Genomic DNA, 17,668 nt, shown 5'->3' on the forward strand with positions numbered 1-17,668 from the left:
TAAGCAAAGATTGGCTAAGGACGAGGTGACGATGCGCGTGGGAAATGGTTCCAAAGTCGATGTGATCGCGGTCGGCACGCTACCTCTACATCTACCTTCGGGATTAATATTAGACCTAAATAATTGTTATTTGGTGCCAGCGTTAAGCATGAACATTATATCTGGATCTTGTTTGATGCGAGACGGTTATTCATTTAAATCAGAGAATAATGGTTGTTCTATTTATATGAGTAATATCTTTTATGGTCATGCACCCTTGAAGAATGGTCTATTCTTATTGAATCTCGATAGTAGTGACACACATATTCATAATGTTGAAGCCAAAAGATGCAGAGTTGATAATGATAGTGCAACTTATTTGTGGCACTGCCGTTTAGGTCATATCGGTGTAAAGCGCATGAAGAAACTCCATACTGATGGACTTTTGGAACCACTTGATTATGAATCACTTGGTACTTGCGAACCGTGCCTTATGGGCAAGATGACTAAAACGCCGTTCTCCGGTACTATGGAGAGAGCAACAGATTTGTTGGAAATCATACATACAGATGTATGTGGTCCGATGAATATTGAGGCTCGTGGCGGATATCGTTATTTTCTTACCTTCACAGATGACTTAAGCAGATATGGGTATATCTACTTAATGAAACACAAGTCTGAAACATTTGAAAAGTTCAAAGAATTTCAGAGTGAAGTTGAAAATCATCGTAACAAGAAAATAAAGTTTCTACGATCTGATCGTGGAGGAGAATATTTGAGTTACGAGTTTGGTGTACATTTGAAACAATGCGGAATAGTTTCGCAACTCACGCCACCCGGAACACCACAGCGTAATGGTGTGTCCGAACGTCGTAATCGTACTTTACTAGATATGGTACGATCTATGATGTCTCTTACTGATTTACCGCTATCGTTTTGGGGTTATGCTTTAGAGACGGCCGCATTCACGTTAAATAGGGCACCATCAAAATCCGTTGAGACGACGCCTTATGAACCATGGCTTGGCAAGAAACCAAAGTTGTCATTTCTGAAAGTTTGGGGCTGCGATGCTTATGTAAAAAAGCTTCAACCTGATAAGCTCGAACCCAAATCGGAGAAATGTGTCTTCATAGGATATCCAAAGGAGACTATTGGATACACCTTCTATCACAGATCCGAAGGCAAGACTTTTGTTGCTAAGTTCGGAAACTTTCTGGAGAAGGAGTTTCTCTCGAAAGAAGTGAGTGGGAGGAAAGTAGAACTTGACGAGGTAACTGTACCTGCTCCCTTGTTGGAGAGTAATGCATCACAGAAACCTGTTTCTGTGACACCTACACCAATAAGTGAGGAAGCTAATGATAATGATCATGAAACTTCAGAACAAGATACTACTGAACCTCGTAGATCAACCAGAGTGAGATCCGCACCAGAGTGGTATGGTAATCCTGTTCTGGAAGTCATGCTACTAGATCATGATGAACCTACGAACTATGAAGAAGCGATGGTGAGCCCAGATTCCGCAAAATGGCTTGAAGCCATGAAATCTGAGATGGGATCCATGTATGAGAACAAAGTGTGGACTTTGGTTGACTTGCCCGATGATCGGCAAGCGATTGAGAATAAATGGATCTTCAAGAAGAAGACTGACGCTGACGGTAATATTACTATCTACAAAGCTCGACTTGTCGCAAAAGGGTTTCGGCAAGTTCAAGGAATTGACTACGATGAGACCTTCTCACCCGTAGCGATGCTTAAGTCTGTCCGAATCATGTTAGCAATTGCCGCATTTTATGATTATGAAATTTGGCAGATGGATGTCAAAACTGCATTCCTGAATGGGTTTCTGGAAGAAGAGTTGTATATGATGCAACCAGAAGGTTTTGTCGATCCAAAGGGAGCTAACAAAGTGTGCAAGCTCCAGCGATCCATCTATGGACTGGTGCAAGCCTCTCGGAGTTGGAATAAACGCTTTGATAGTGTGATCAAAGCATTTGGTTTTATACAGACTTTCGGAGAAGCCTGTATTTACAAGAAAGTGAGTGGGAGCTCTGTAGCATTTCTGATATTATATGTGGATGACATATTACTGATTGGAAATGATATAGAATTTCTGGATAGCATAAAGGGATACCTGAATACAGAGTTTTTCAATGAAAGACCTCGGTGAAGCTGCTTACATATTAGGCATTAAGATCTATAGAGATAGATCAAGACGCTTAATTGGACTTTCACAAAGCACATACCTTGACAAGATTTTGAAGAAGTTCAAAATGGATCAAGCAAAGAAAGGGTTCTTGCCTGTGTTACAAGGTGTGAAGTTGAGTCAGACTCAATGCCCGACCACTGCAGAAGATAGAGAGAAAATGAAAGATGTTCCCTATGCTTCAGCCATAGGCTCTATCATGTATGCGATGCTGTGTACCAGACCTGATGTGTGCCTTGCTATAAGTCTAGCAGGGAGGTACCAAAGTAATCCAGGAGTGGATCACTGGACAGCGGTCAAGAACATCCTGAAGTACCTGAAAAGGACTAAGGATATGTTTCTCGTATATGGAGGTGACAAAGAGCTCATCGTAAACGGTTACGTTGATGCAAGCTTTGACACTGATCCGGACGATTCTAAATCGCAAACCGGATACGTGTTTACATTAAACGGTGGAGCTGTCAGTTGGTGCAGTTCTAAACAAAGCGTCGTGGCGGGATCTACATGTGAAGCGGAATACATAGCTGCTTCGGAAGCAGCAAACGAAGGAGTCTGGATGAAGGAGTTCATATCCGATCTAGGTGTCATACCTAGTGCATCGGGTCCAATGAAAATCTTTTGTGACAATACTGGTGCAATTGCCTTGGCGAAGGAATCCAGATTTCACAAGAGAACCAAGCACATCAAAAGACGCTTCAATTCCATCCGGGATCTAGTCCAGGTGGGAGACATAGAGATTTGCAAGATACATACGGATCTGAATGTAGCAGACCCATTGACTAAGCCTCTTCCACGAGCAAAACATGATCAGCACCAAGGCTCCATGGGTGTTAGAATCATTACTGTGTAATCTAGATTATTGACTCTAGTGCAAGTGGGAGACTGAAGGAAATATGCCCTAGAGGCAATAATAAAGTTATTATTTATTTCCTTATATCATGATAAAAGTTTATTATTCATGCTAGAATTGTATTAACCGGAAACATAATACATGTGTGAATACATAGACAAACAGAGTGTCACTAGTATGCCTCTACTTGACTAGCTCGTTAATCAAAGATGGTTATGTTTCCTAACCATGGACAAAGAGTTGTCATTTGATTAACGGGATCACATCATTAGTTGAATGATCTGATTGACATGACCCATTTCATTAGCTTAGCACCCGATCGTTTAGTATGTTGCTATTGCTTTCTTCATGACTTATACATGTTCCTATGACTATGAGATTATGCAACTCCCGTGTGCCGGAGGAACACTTTGTGTGCTACCAAACGTCACAACGTAACTGGGTGATTATAAAGGTGCTCTACAGGTGTCTCCAAAGGTACATGTTGGGTTGGCGTATTTCGAGATTAGGATTTGTCACTCCGATCGTCGGAGAGGTATCTCTGGGCCCTCTCGGTAATGCACATCACTTAAGCCTTGCAAGCATTGCAACTAATGAGTTAGTTGCGGGATGATGTATTACGGAACGAGTAAAGAGACTTGCCGGTAACGAGATTGAACTAGGTATTGGATACCGACGATCGAATCTCGGGCAAGTAACATACCGATGACAAAGGGAACAACGTATGTTGTTATGCGGTCTGACCGATAAAGATCTTCGTAGAATATGTAGGAGCCAATATGAGCATCCAGGTTCCGCTATTGGTTATTGACCGGAGACGAGTCTCGGTCATGTCTACATTGTTCTCGAACCTGTAGGGTCCGCACGCTTAAGGTTTCGATGACAGTTATATTATGAGTTTATGAGTTTTGATGTACCAAAGGAGTTCGGAGTCCCGGATGTGATCACAGACATGACGAGGAGTCTCGAAATGGTCAAGACATAAAGATTGATATATTGGAAGCCTATGTTTGGATATCGGAAGTGTTCCGGGTGAAATCGGGATTTTACCGGAGTACCGGGAGGTTACCGGAACCCCCCGGGAGGTATATGGGCCTTAGTGGGCCTTAGTGGAAGAGAGGAGAGGTGGCCAGAGATGGGCCGCGCGCCTCTCCCCCCTTGGTCCGAATAGGACAAAGAGAGGGGGCCGACCCCCTTCCTCCTCTCTCTCCTCTTTCCCCCCTCCACGAATCCTATTCCAACTAGGAAAGGCGGGGGAGTCCTACTCCCTCCGGGAGTAGGACTCCTCCTGGCACGCCTCCTCTTGGCTGGCCACCCCCCCCCCCTTTGAGCCTTTATATACGGAGGCAGGGGCACTCCCTAGAGACACAAGTTGATCCACGTGATCATATTCTTAGCCGTGTGCGGTGCCCCCTTCCACCATAGTCCTCGATAATATTGTAGCAGTGCTTAGGCGAAGCCCTGCGACATTAGTACATCAAGATCGTCACCACGCCGTCGTGCTGACGGAACTCTTCCCCGATACTTTGCTGGATCGGAGTCCGGGGATCGTCATCGAGCTGAACGTGTGCTAGAACTCGGAGGTGCCGTAGTTTCGGTGCTTGATCGGTCGGGCCGTGAAGACGTACGACTACATCAACCGCGTTGTCATAACGCTTCCACTATCGGTCTACGAGGGTACGTAGACAACACTCTCCCTTCTCGTTGCTATGCATCACCATGATCTTGCGTGTGCGTAGGAATTTTTTTGAAATTACTACGTTCCACAACACAACAACCATCAGGTAAGGACATATATGTGTGTAGTTGGCGGGCTACGCACTATGGAGAAATCACATAGCAGTTATAGGCAGTTCGCAACATGGAGTCATTGCGCCTAGAGGTCTACCAATGTTACATTTTTCTACAATGTATGATTTTGTTTCTATACTTGTCGTCTATATGCACCAGTGTTATTACGTTCGTTTTCTAGCCTAGAGGTATGATTTTTCGTAAAGTTCGGTTATTTGGTTCATATAGGGTGATCCCTATTTGGCGCATAGGTCACAACAAGGGACCTACCATGCAACCCCTCCAACGCCCAAATCCAATTTTTGGGTCGGGTCCAGGTCTAGGGAGATGCTTCCATGACACTGCCTTCTACCCTGAGTGCGGTGCATGTCCCCTTGCTTTTTTGTCAATAGTTTTTCGAAATACATGAACATTTTCTAAACGGATGAAGCTTCTTCACTTATCAGAAACAATTATTTAAATTCACAAACATTTTTTTCATTTTTTATCAACTTTTCTAAAAAAAATCATGAACATTATATGAATTCCGGAAAACAATTCTAATTCATAAACAATTCTGATTATACAAATTTTTTTAGAGATTGTAAACATTTTTTGAATATGTGAACATTTTTTGAAATCATGAACATTTTTAATGTCAGAACATTTTTTTTCTCAAGCAATTTTTCAAAATCATGAACAAAAACATCTGAATTCATGATCACTTTATGATTTCTTGAACATTCTTATGCAGAATCAAAAATTATTTGAAATCTGGAGATATTTCAAAAGGGAAAAAAGGACAAATAGGAAATAAAAAACGAAAAAATTGGGGGCGTCCCGCCCTGCAGATGGGCCGGCCTAATAGGGCGTGTGGGGCACGTTTCCTCTTCATCGGGCGCACAGGTCGCCATATAGAGGCTCCCTTCATATAGACCCATAGTTTAGATATGCATTTATCCGTGTCAGGCCCATGGGCCATAAATGTTTAGGCTTCCTTATTATTCTTGTTTTTTTCGACACGGGCTTTTGGAACATGGTTCCACATGCACCTACTTTGAATAGTTTGTCTCACAAAAAACTACTTTGAATAGTAAAATTAAAAAATGCCAGAAAATCATCAGTTCTTAATATTTTTTGTAACATATACATGGTTGAGTGTTCTACTCATGTGTGAAGTTTCACGGAGGACTGACATCCATGGTCTTCTCGGCAAAAATCAAAAACAAATTCCATGGTATAAAAGTGACCGTGTTAGGAAGTAAGGAGGTCGATTTTATTGTCTTTGCTAAGAATACCACATGTATTATTTCTTCACGAAACTTCACATATGAGTACATTAGTCGACTAAGTTTGATACCCTAAGAAATTGGAATTGCTTGATTTTTTTGCTATTTTTATATTCCACAATTCATTATGGTGTGTCTGGAACCATGTGCACAACGGTATTTTATCCCCCCCTCCCCACACACCCACACACACACCCCATAAGGAAATAGTTCTTTATTTATGGATGAGCATAGTCTTCGAAGAATATATCGAGCGCTTATAAAAATGTTACAATCCTGACAACCACCATTTATGCAATGTTTGCACGCAACTTCATGTGTCTATATATGTATGTGTGTGATTGTACTATGTTTTATTGACTAATAAAATGTGTGTGGTTTAAAAACAAGGTGGCAGGTTCAAAGGTTATCCTAGGCAGAGGACAATGTGGTTAGGAGGATTTGGACGATAGTGTTCCTGGTCCAGGTGTGTCCTGCTTGTGCCGGGTACACCAACTTATTTTAACCTTTAACAATTTACATACGAAAGGGCCATGCGTGATGGTTTGGGTCCAAAATGAATTTTGTGGGTGTGCCCGAGAATTCACAGACCTTTAACGTGAGCATGAGATGATGGCCTCTCCTCGCTCCAATGCATGGGAATTGAACTCGTCCTCAACATTCTCTCATTGGTTGTCGCCGTGATCGTGGGACCCCCGCTTGAACGAGGATACTGAACTCGAACTAAGTGTGTTTTGGATAATTCCACGGCTTGTGTTGTAGGGCGCAGATGACACGTTTGTCTATGTAGGCAAGTTGGAGTTCTTCATTCACAAGGTGTCGAACGCAAGTTGGATTAAATGATACAAATGATGATTATAACATGCATGCACTCCAATATAAACAAATAATTAATAAATATAGTGTGGTGACATGTGGGGGGAGGGGGCTAGTTGAAGGAAATATGCCCTAGAGGCAATAATAAAGTTATTATTTATTTCCTTATATCATGATAAATGTTTATTATTCATGCTAGAATTGTATTAACCGGAAACATAATACATGTGTGAATACATAGACAAACAGAGTGTCACTAGTATGCCTCTACTTGACTAGCTCGTTGATCGAAGATGGTTATGTTTCCTAACCATAGACATGAGTTGTCATTTGATTAACGGGATCACATCATTAGGAGAATGATGTGATTGACTTGACCCATTTCGTTAGCTTAGCACTTGATCGTTTAGTTTGTTGCTATTGCTTTCTTCATAACTTATACATGTTCCTATGACTATGAGATTATGCAACTCCCGTTTATCGGAGGAACACTTTGTGTGCTACCAAACGTCACAACGTAACTGGGTCATTATAAAGGTGCTCTACAGGTGTCTCCGAAGGTACTTGTTGGGTTGGCGTATTTCGATATTAGGATTTGTCACTCCGATTTTCGGAGAGGTATCTCTGGGCCCTCTCGGTAATGCACATCACTTAAGCCTTGCAAGCATTGCAACTAATGAGGTAGTTGTGGAATGATGTAATACGGAACGAGTAAAGAGACTTGCCGGTAACGAGATTGAACTAGGTATTGGAATACCGACGATCGAATCTCGGGCAGGTAACATACCGATGACAAAGGGAACAACGTATGTTGTTATGCGGTTTGACCGATAAAGATCTTCATAGAATATGTAGGAACCAATATGAGCATCCAGGTTCCGCTATTGGTTATTGACCGGAGACATGTCTCGGTCATGTCTACATAGTTCTCGAACCTGTAGGGTCCGCACGCTTAAAGTTCGGTGACGATCGTAATTAGGTTTTTTTTGTTTTGATGTACTGAAGGTTGTTCGGAGTCCCGGATGTGATCACGGACATGACGAGGAGTCTCTAAATGGTCGAGACATAAATATTGATATATTGGAAGCCTATATTTGGATATCGGAAATGTTCCGGGTGAAATCGGGATTTTACCGGAGTACCGGGGGCTTACCGGAACCCCCCCCCCCCCCCGGGGGGGGGGGGTTAATGGGCCTACATGGGCCCAAAGGGAGAAGAGGAGGGCCGGCCAGGGCAGGCCGTGCGCCTCCTCCCCCTAGTCTGAATAGGACAAGGAAGGGGGGGGGGGCGGCGCCCCCCTTTCCTCTTTCCCCCTTCCCCTTTCCTTCTCCAACAAGGCAAGAGGGGGGAGTCCTACTCCCGGTGGGAGTAGGACTCCTCCACGCGCACCCCTAGGGGCCGACCGCACCTCCCCCTCCCTCCATTATATAAGGGGGCAAGGGGGCACCCCATGACGCACAAGTTGATCTTTGTGATCGTTCCTTAGCCGTGTGTGGTGCCCCCTTCCACCATATTCCACCTCGGTCATATCGTAGCGGTGCTTAGGCGAAGCCCAGCGTCGGTAGAACATCATCACCGTCATCACGCCGTCGTGCTGACGAAACTCTCCCTCAACACTCGGCTGGATCGAAGCTCGAGGGACGTCATCGAGTTGAACGTGTGCAGAACTCGGAGGTGCCGTACGTTCGGTACTTGGATCGGTCGGATCGGGAAGACGTACGACTACTTCCTCTATGTTGTGTCAACGCTTCCGTTGCCGGTCTACGAGGGTACGTAGACAACACTCTCCCCTCTCGTAGCTATGCATCACCATGATCTTGCGTGTGCGTAGGAATTTTTTTGAAATTACTACGTTCCCCAACAGTGGCATCTGAGCCAGGTTTTATGAGTTGATGTTATTTGCACGAGTAGAACACAAGTGAGTTGTGGGCGATATAAGTCATACTGCTTACCAGCATGTCATACTTTGGTTCGGCGGTATTGTTGGATGAAGCGGCCCGGACCAACATTACGCGTACGCTTACGCGAGACTGGTTCTACCGACGTGCTTTGCACACAGGTGGCTGGCGGGTGTCAGTTTCTCCAACTTTATTTGAACCGAGTGTGGCTACGCCCGGTCCTTGCGAAGGTTAAAACAGCACCAACTTGACAAACTATTGTTGTGGTTTTGATGCGTAGGTAAGAACGGTTCTTGCTAAGCCCGTAGCAACCACGTAAAACTTGCAACAACAAAGTAGAGGACGTCTAACTTGTTTTTGCAGGGCACGTTGTGATGTGATATGGTCAAAATGTGATGCTATATTTTATTGTATGAGATGATCATGTTTTGTAACCGAGTTATCGGCAACTGGCAGGAGCCATATGGTTGTCGCTTTATTGTATGCAATGCAATCGCGCTGTAATGCTTTACTTTATCACTAAGCGGTAGCGATAGTCGTGGAAGCATAATTGGCGAGACGACAATGATGCTACGATGGAGATCAAGGTGTCGCGCCGGTGACGATGGTGATCATGACGGTACTTCGGAGATGGAGATCACAAGTACAAGATGATGATGGCCATATCATATCACTTATATTGATTGCATGTGATGTTTATCTTTTATGCATCTTATCTTGCTTTGATTGACGGTAGCATTATAAGATGATCTCTCACTAAATTTCAAGATAAAAGTGTTCTCCCTGAATATGCACCATTGCCAAAGTTCGTCGTGCCCAGACACCACGTGATGATCGGGTGTGATAAGCTCTACGTCCATCTACAACGGGTGCAAGCCAGTTTTGCACACGCAGAATACTCAGGTTAAACTTGACGAGCCTAGCATATGCAGATATGGCCTCGGAACACTGAGACCGAAAGGTCGAGCGTGAATCATATAGTAGATATGATCAACATATTGATGTTCACCATTGAAAGCTACTCCATTTCACGTGATGATCGGTTATGGTTTAGTTGATTTGGATCACGTGATCACTTAGAAGATTAGAGGGATGTCTTTCTAAGTGGGAGTTCTTAAGTAATATGATTAATTGAACTTTAATTTATCATGAACTTAGTCCTGATAGTATTTGCATATCTATGTTGTAGATCAATATCTCGCGTTATTGCTTCCCTATGTTTTATATGTGTTCCTAGAGAAAACTAAGTTGAAAGATGATAGTAGCAATGATGCGGACTGGGTCCGTGATCTGAGGTTTATCCTCATTGCTGCACAGAAGAATTATGTCCTTAATGCACCGCTAGGTGACAGACCTATTGCAGGAGCAGAGGCAGACGTCATGAATGTTTGGCTAGCTCAATATGATGACTACTTGATAGTTTAGTGGACCATGCTTAACAGCTTAGAATCGGGACTTCAAAGATGTTTTGAACGTCATGGATCATATGGATGTTCCAGGAGTTGAAGTTAATATTTCAAGCAAATACCCGAGTTGAGAGATATGAAGTCTCCGACAAGTTCTATAGCTAAAAGATGGAGGAGAATAGCTCAAGCAGTGAGCATGTGTTCATATTGTCTGGGTACTACAATCGCTTGAATCAAGTGGGAGTTAATCTTCCAGATAAAATAGTGATTGACAGAATTCTCTAGTCACCATCACCAAGTTAGTAGAACTTCGTGATGAACTATAGTATGCAAGGGATGATGAAAACGATTCCCGAGCTTTTCATGATGATGAAATCGATGAAGGTAGAAATCAAGAAAGAACATCAAGTGTTGATGATTAACAAGACCACTAGTTTCAAGAAAAGGGCAAAAGGAAACAAAGGGAACTTCAAGAAGAATGGCAAGCAAGTTGCTGCTCAAGTGAAGAAGCCGAAGTCTGGTCCTAAGCCTAAGACTAAGTGTTTCTACTGCAAAGGGACTGGTCACTCGAAGCGTAACTGCCCCAAGTATTTGGTGGATAAGAAGGATGGCAAAGTGAACAAAGGTATATTTGATATACAGATTATTGATGTGTATTTTACTAGTGTTTGTAGCAACCCCTCGGTATTTGATACTGGTTCAGTTACTAAGAGTAGTAACTCGAAACGTGAGTTGTAGAATGAACAGAGACTAGTTAAGGGTGAAGTGACGATGTGTGTTGGAAGTGGTTCCAAGGTTGATATGATCATCATCGCACACTCCCTATACTTTTGGGATTAGTGTTGAACCTAAATAAGTGTTATTTGGTGTTTGCATTGAGCATGAATATGATTTGATCATGTTTATTGCAATACGGTTATTCATTTAAGTAAGAGAATAAATTGTTGTTCTATTTACATGAATAAAACCTTATATGGTTACACACCCAATGAAAATGGTTCGTTGGATCTCGATTGTAGTGATACACATATTCATAATATTGAAATCAAAAGATGCAAAGTTAATAATGATAGTGCAACTTATTTGTGGCACTGCCGTTTAAGTCATATTGGTGTAAAGCACATGAAGAAAATCCATGCTGATGGGCTTTTGGAATCACTTGATTATGAACCAGTTGATGCTTGCGAACCATACCTCACGGGCAAGATGACTAAGACTCCGTTCTCCGGAACAATGGAGCGAGCAACAGATTTGTTGGAAATCATACATATTGATGTATGTGGTCCGATGAATATTGAGGCTCGCGGCAGGTATCATTATTTTCTAATCTTCATAGATGATTTGAGCAGATATGAGTATATCTACTTGATGAAACACAAGTATGAAATATTTGAACAGTTCAAAGAATTTCATAGTGAAGTGGAGAATCATCGTAACAAAAATAAAAGTTTCTACGATATGATCGCAGAAGTAAAATATTTGAGTTACGAGTTTGGCCTTCAGTTAAAACAATGTGAAATAGTTTCACTACTCACGCCACCTGGAACACCACAGTGTAATGGTGTGTCTGAACGTCGTAACCGTGCTTTATTAGAGATGGTGCGATCTATGATGTCTCTTACCGATTACCACTATCGTTTTGGGGTTATGCATTAGAGATAGCTACATTCACGTTAAATAGGGCACCGTCGAAATCCGTTGAGATGACGCCTTATGAACTATGGTTTGGCAAGAAACCAAAGTTGTCGTTTCTGAAAGTTTGGGGCTGCGATGCTTATGTGAAAAAGCTTCAACCTGATAAGCTCGAACCCAAATCGGAGAAATGTGTCTTCATAGGATACCAAAAGGAGACTATTGGGTACATCTTCTATCACAGATCCGAAGGCAAGACATTCCTTGCTAAGAATGGATCCTTTCTAGAGAAGGAGTTTCTCTCGAAAGAAGTGAGTGGGGGGAAAGTAGAACTTGATGAGGTAACTGTACATGCTCCCTTATTGGAAAGTAGTACATCACAGAAACCGGTTTCTGTGACACCTATACCAATAAGTGAGGAAGCTAATGATAATGATCATGAAACTTCAGATCAAGTTACTACCGAACCTCGTAGATCAACCAGAGTAAGATCCGCACCAGAGTGGTACGGTAATCTTGTTCTGGAAGTCATGCTACTAGATCATGATGAACCTACGAACTATGAAGAAGCGATGGTGAGCGCAGATTCTGCAAAATGGCTAGAAGCCAAGAAATCTGAGATGGGATCCATGTATGAGAACAAAGTATGGAATTTGGTTGACTTGCCCGTTGATTGGCAAGCAATTGAGAATAAATTGATCTTCAAGAAGAAGACTGACGCTGACGGTAATGTTACTATCTACAAAGCTCGACTTGTTGCGAAAGGTTTTTGACAAGTTCAAGGGATTGACTACGATGAGACCTTCTCACCCGTAGCGATGCTTAAGTCTGTCCGAATCATGTTAGCGATTGCCGCATTTTATGATTATGAAATTTGGCAGATGGATGTCAAAACTGCATTCCTGAATGGATTTGTGGAAGAAGAGTTGTATATAATGCAACCGAAAGGTTTTGTCGATCCAAAGGGAGCTAACAAAGTGTGCAAGATCCAGCGATCCATTTATGGACTGGTCCAAGCCTCTCGGAGTTGGAATAAATGCTTTGATAGTGTGATAAAAGCATTTGGTTTTGGACAGACTTTTGGAGAAGCCTGTATTTACAAGAAAGTGAGTGGGAGCTCTGTAGCATTTCTGATATTATATGTGGATGACATATTACTGATTGGAAATGATATTGAATTTCTGGATAGCATAAAGGGATACTTGAATAAGAGTTTTTCAATTAAAGACCTCGGTGAAGCTCCTTACATATTGAGCATCAAGATCTATAGAGATAGATCAAGACGCTTGATAAGTTTTTCAATGAGTACATACCTTGACAAGATTTTGAAGTAGTTCAAAATGGAATAGTCAAAGAAGGAGTTCTTGCCTGTGTTACGAAGGTGAGAAGTTGAGTAAGACTCAAAACCCGACCATGGCAGAAGATAGAGAGAGAATGAAAGTCATTCCCTATGCCTCAGCCATAGGTTCTATAAAGTATGCCATGCTGTGTACCAGACCTATTGTATACCCTACCCTGAGTTTGGCAAGGGAGTACAATAGTGATCTACGAGTAGATCACTGGACATTGGTCAAAATTATCCTTAGTGGAATAAGGATATGCTTCTCGATTATGGAGGTGACAAAAGGTTCGTCGTAAAGGGTTACGTCAATGCAAGTTTTGACACTGATCCACCTGACTAAACTTCTCTCACAAGGAAAACATGATCACACCTTAGTACTCTGTGGGCGTTAATCACATAGTGATGTGAACTAGATTATTGAATATAGTAAACCCTTTGGGTGTTGATCACATGACTATGTGAACTATGGCTGTTAATCACATGGTGATGTGAACTATTGATGTTAAATCACATGGGGATGTGAACTAGATTATTGACTCTAGTGAAAGTGGGAGACTGAAAGAAATATGCCCTAGAGGCAATAATAAAGTTATTATTTATTTCCTTATATCATGATAAATGTTTATTATTCATGCTAGAATTGTATTAACCGGAAACATAATACATGTGTGAATACATAGACAAACAGAGTGTCACTAGTATGCCTCTACTTGACTAGCTCGTTGATCGAAGATGGTTATGTTTCCTAACCATAGACATGAGTTGTCATTTGATTAACGGGATCACATCATTAGGAGAATGATGTGATTGACTTGACCCATTCCGTTAGCTTAGCACTTGATCGTTTAGTTTGTTGCTATTGCTTTCTTCATAACTTATACATGTTCCTATGACTATGAGATTATGCAACTCCCGTTTACCGGCGGAACACTTTGTGTGCTACCAAATGTCACAACGTAACTGGGTCATTATAAAGGAGCTCTACAGGTGTCTCCGAAGGTACTTGTTGGGTTGGCGTATTTCGAGATTAGGATTTGTCACTCCGATTGTCGAAGAGGTATCTTTGGGCCCTCTCGGTAATGCACATCACTTAAGCCTTGCAAGCATTGCAACTAATGAGTTAGTTGCGGAATGATGTATTACGGAACGAGTAAAGAGACTTGCCGGTAACGAGATTGAACTAGGTATTGGAATACGGACGATCGAATCTCGGGCAGGTAACATACCGATGACAAAGGGAACAACGTATGTTGTTATGCGGTTTGACCGATGAAGATCTTCGTAGAATATGTAGGAACCAATATGAGCATCCAGGTTCCACTATTGGTTATTGACCGGAGACGTGTCTCGATCATGTCTACATAGTTCTCGAACCCGTAGGGTCCGCACGCTTAAAGTTCGGTGACGATCGTAATTAGGTTTTTTTGTGTTTTGATGTACCGAAGGTTGTTCGGAGTCCCGGATGTGATCACAGACATGACGAGGAGTCTCGAAATGGTCGAGACATAAAGATTGATATATTGGAAGCCTACATTTGGATATCAGAAACGTTCCGGTGAAATCGGGATTTTACCGGAGTACCGAGAGGTTACCGGAACCTCCCGGGGGTTAATGGGCCTACATGGGCCCTAAGGGAGAAGAGGAGGGCCGGCCAGGGCAGGCCTTGCGCCCCCTCTCCCCCTAGTCCGAATAGGACAAGGAAGGGGGGGTGCCCCCCTTTCCTCTCCCCCCCTTCCCCTTTCCTTCTCCAACAAGGCAAGAGGGGGGAGTCCTACTCCCGGTGGGAGTTCGACTCCTCCAGGCGCACCCCTAGGGACCGGCCGCACCTCCCCCCTCCCTCCTTTATATACGGGGGCAAGGGGGCACCCCATGACACACAAGTTGATCTTCGTGATCGTTCCTTAGCCGTGTGCGGTGCCCCCTTCCATCATATTCCACCTCGGTCATATCGTAGCGGTGCTTAGGCGAAGCCCTGCGTCGGTAGAACGTCATCATCGTCATCATGCCGTCGTGCTGACGAAACTCTCCCTCAACATTCGGCTGGATCGGAGCTCGAGGGACGTCACCGAGTTGAACGTGTGCAGAACTCGGAGGTGCCGTACGTTCGGTACTTGGATCGGTCGGATCGGGAAGACGTACGACTACTTCCTCTACGTTGTGTCAACGCTTCCGTTGCCGGTCTACGAGGGTACGTAGACAACACTCTCCCCTCTCGTTGCTCTACATCACCATGATATTGCGTGTGCGTAGGAATTTTTTTGAAATTACTATGTTCCCCAACACTAGTGTCCCCCCTCTAGTTAGGTGTTCATTGTTTCAGTCTAACACGTTACCATGTTCTTACAAGCTTTACTAATGTGTGTCGGTGGCTCAACAAAGCCACCATCGTGGTTGGCAACCCCTGCATTGGCATCGACTATCATGGAGGTGGAAGATGCGACACTTCTGGTGAGGCTCTTTCCCTTCTGGCTCCTTTTTGGACATATGGCCAGAAGACTACTTTCTACATCCTGTCAATAGGCTACTCGAACTTGGATTGTCAACTCCATATTTGAGATGCACTCTTTTACATACCCAGTTTTGTCACGTCTCGATAGTTCACGTCATTTTCTAAAAGAACAAGTGCTCCCTAGGTGATTTTGGTAATTAATGTCAACATATCTCCTATTGAACTAATGGTTTTATGTAGCATGTTTCAGGAAAGTCCAGCAGTGGCATGGCAAGGACAAGAGGATGTGCAATCCCTTCAATATGCTAAGGAAGGAAGAATGGCATAATCTCAAGACTCTTCTTATATATTTTAGTGATCCAAGATCACATTGAATCCATAGGAAAGCCATTACTATTAAAAAGGGGATGATGTGTTGATTAATGAGCTGGTTGTTAAAGTGCTTAGTGATATTGCTCCAAAGCCCTCGGCCACTTTCTCCATCCAAATATGTCCAAACCTTAAACTCCAACTCGGCCCCACCGATTCTTTCTACCCGGAGCCACTGAGTTCAGTTGACATAGCCCCTGCCTAAAACCCTGATGATCCGGTCACACCGATATGGATATCGATCTCACCGAGATGGACTTGCAAACTCTCTGAGTAATGTTGTGACTACTTCGGTCTCACCGAGTTGTTGCAATCGGTCTTACCAAATTTTCTTGAAAGATTCTCTGTGTGCTCATTTTTCACTTTGATCTCACCAAGGTAATTCAGTCGGTCCCACTAAGACGATGTTTTCCCTAAGCCCTAGCACATCAGTCCCACCGAGTTCTTCCAGTCGGTCCCACAGAGATTCCTAACGTTCACATTTTATAGCTAATCGGTCTCATCGAGTTTCATGATTCGGTCCCACCGAGGTTGGTAAAATGTGTGTAACGGTTGGATTTTTGTGTGGAGGCTATATATACCCCTCCACCCCCTCTCATTCAGATAGAGAGCCATCAAAACGTTCCTACACTTCCACCATTCATTTTCTGAAAGAGAACCACCTACTCATCTGTTGAGATCAAGACATTCCAATCCTACCACAAGAATCTTAATTTCTATCCTTCCCCAAGCTGCTTTCCACTCCATTATTCTTCCACCATATATAAATCTATGAGAAGGAGTTGAGTGTTGGGGAGACTACCATTTGAAGCACAAGAGCAAGAAGTTCATCATCAACACACCGTCTATTACCTTTTGGAGAGTGGTGTCTCCTAGATTGGTTAGGTGTCGCTTGGGAGCCTCCGACATATTGTGGAGTTGAACCAAGAAGTTTGTAAGGGCAAGGAGATCTTCTACTTCGTGAAGATCTACCCGAGTGAGGCAAGTCCTTCGTGGATGATGGCCATGGTGAGATAGACAAGGTTACTTCTTTGTTGACCCTCCATGGATGGAGCCCTTCGTGGACTCACGCGGACGTTACCCTTCGTGGGTTGAATGTCTCCATCAACGTGGACGTACGATAGCACCACCTATCGGAACCATGCTAAAAACTCCGCGTCTCCATTGCGTTTGCATACTCCAATCCCCTCCCTTTACTTTCTTGCAAATTGCATGCTTTATATTTTTCCGCTGCCTATACTCTTGTCATGCATGCTTGAAATGTATTGTGAATGCTTTAACACGTGGTAATCACTACCTTAACTTGTAGAAATTAAAATCTGCCAACTTTGCTTGTTAAGGGTCTAATCACCCCCTCCACCCCTCTAGACCCATATTCTCGATCCTTTCAATTGGTATCTGATAACCCACAAGTATAGGGGGTCGCAACAGTTTTTGAGGGCAGAGTATTATTCAACCCAAATTTATTGATTCAACACAAGGGGAGCCAAAGAATAGTCTCAAGTATTAGCAGCTGAGTTGTCAATTCAACCACACCTGAAAGACTTAATATCTGTAACAAAGTATTTAGTAGCAAAGTAGTATGGAAGTAATGGTAATAGTGGCAAAAGTAATAGTAGCAGTTTTGTAGCAATGGTGACAGTAGCAGTAACGAAAGTAACGGAG

The sequence above is a fragment of the Triticum aestivum genome, chromosome 5A, assembly GCF_018294505.1.
Source record: "Triticum aestivum cultivar Chinese Spring chromosome 5A, IWGSC CS RefSeq v2.1, whole genome shotgun sequence".
In the NCBI taxonomy this organism is placed as follows: Eukaryota; Viridiplantae; Streptophyta; class Magnoliopsida; order Poales; family Poaceae; genus Triticum; species Triticum aestivum.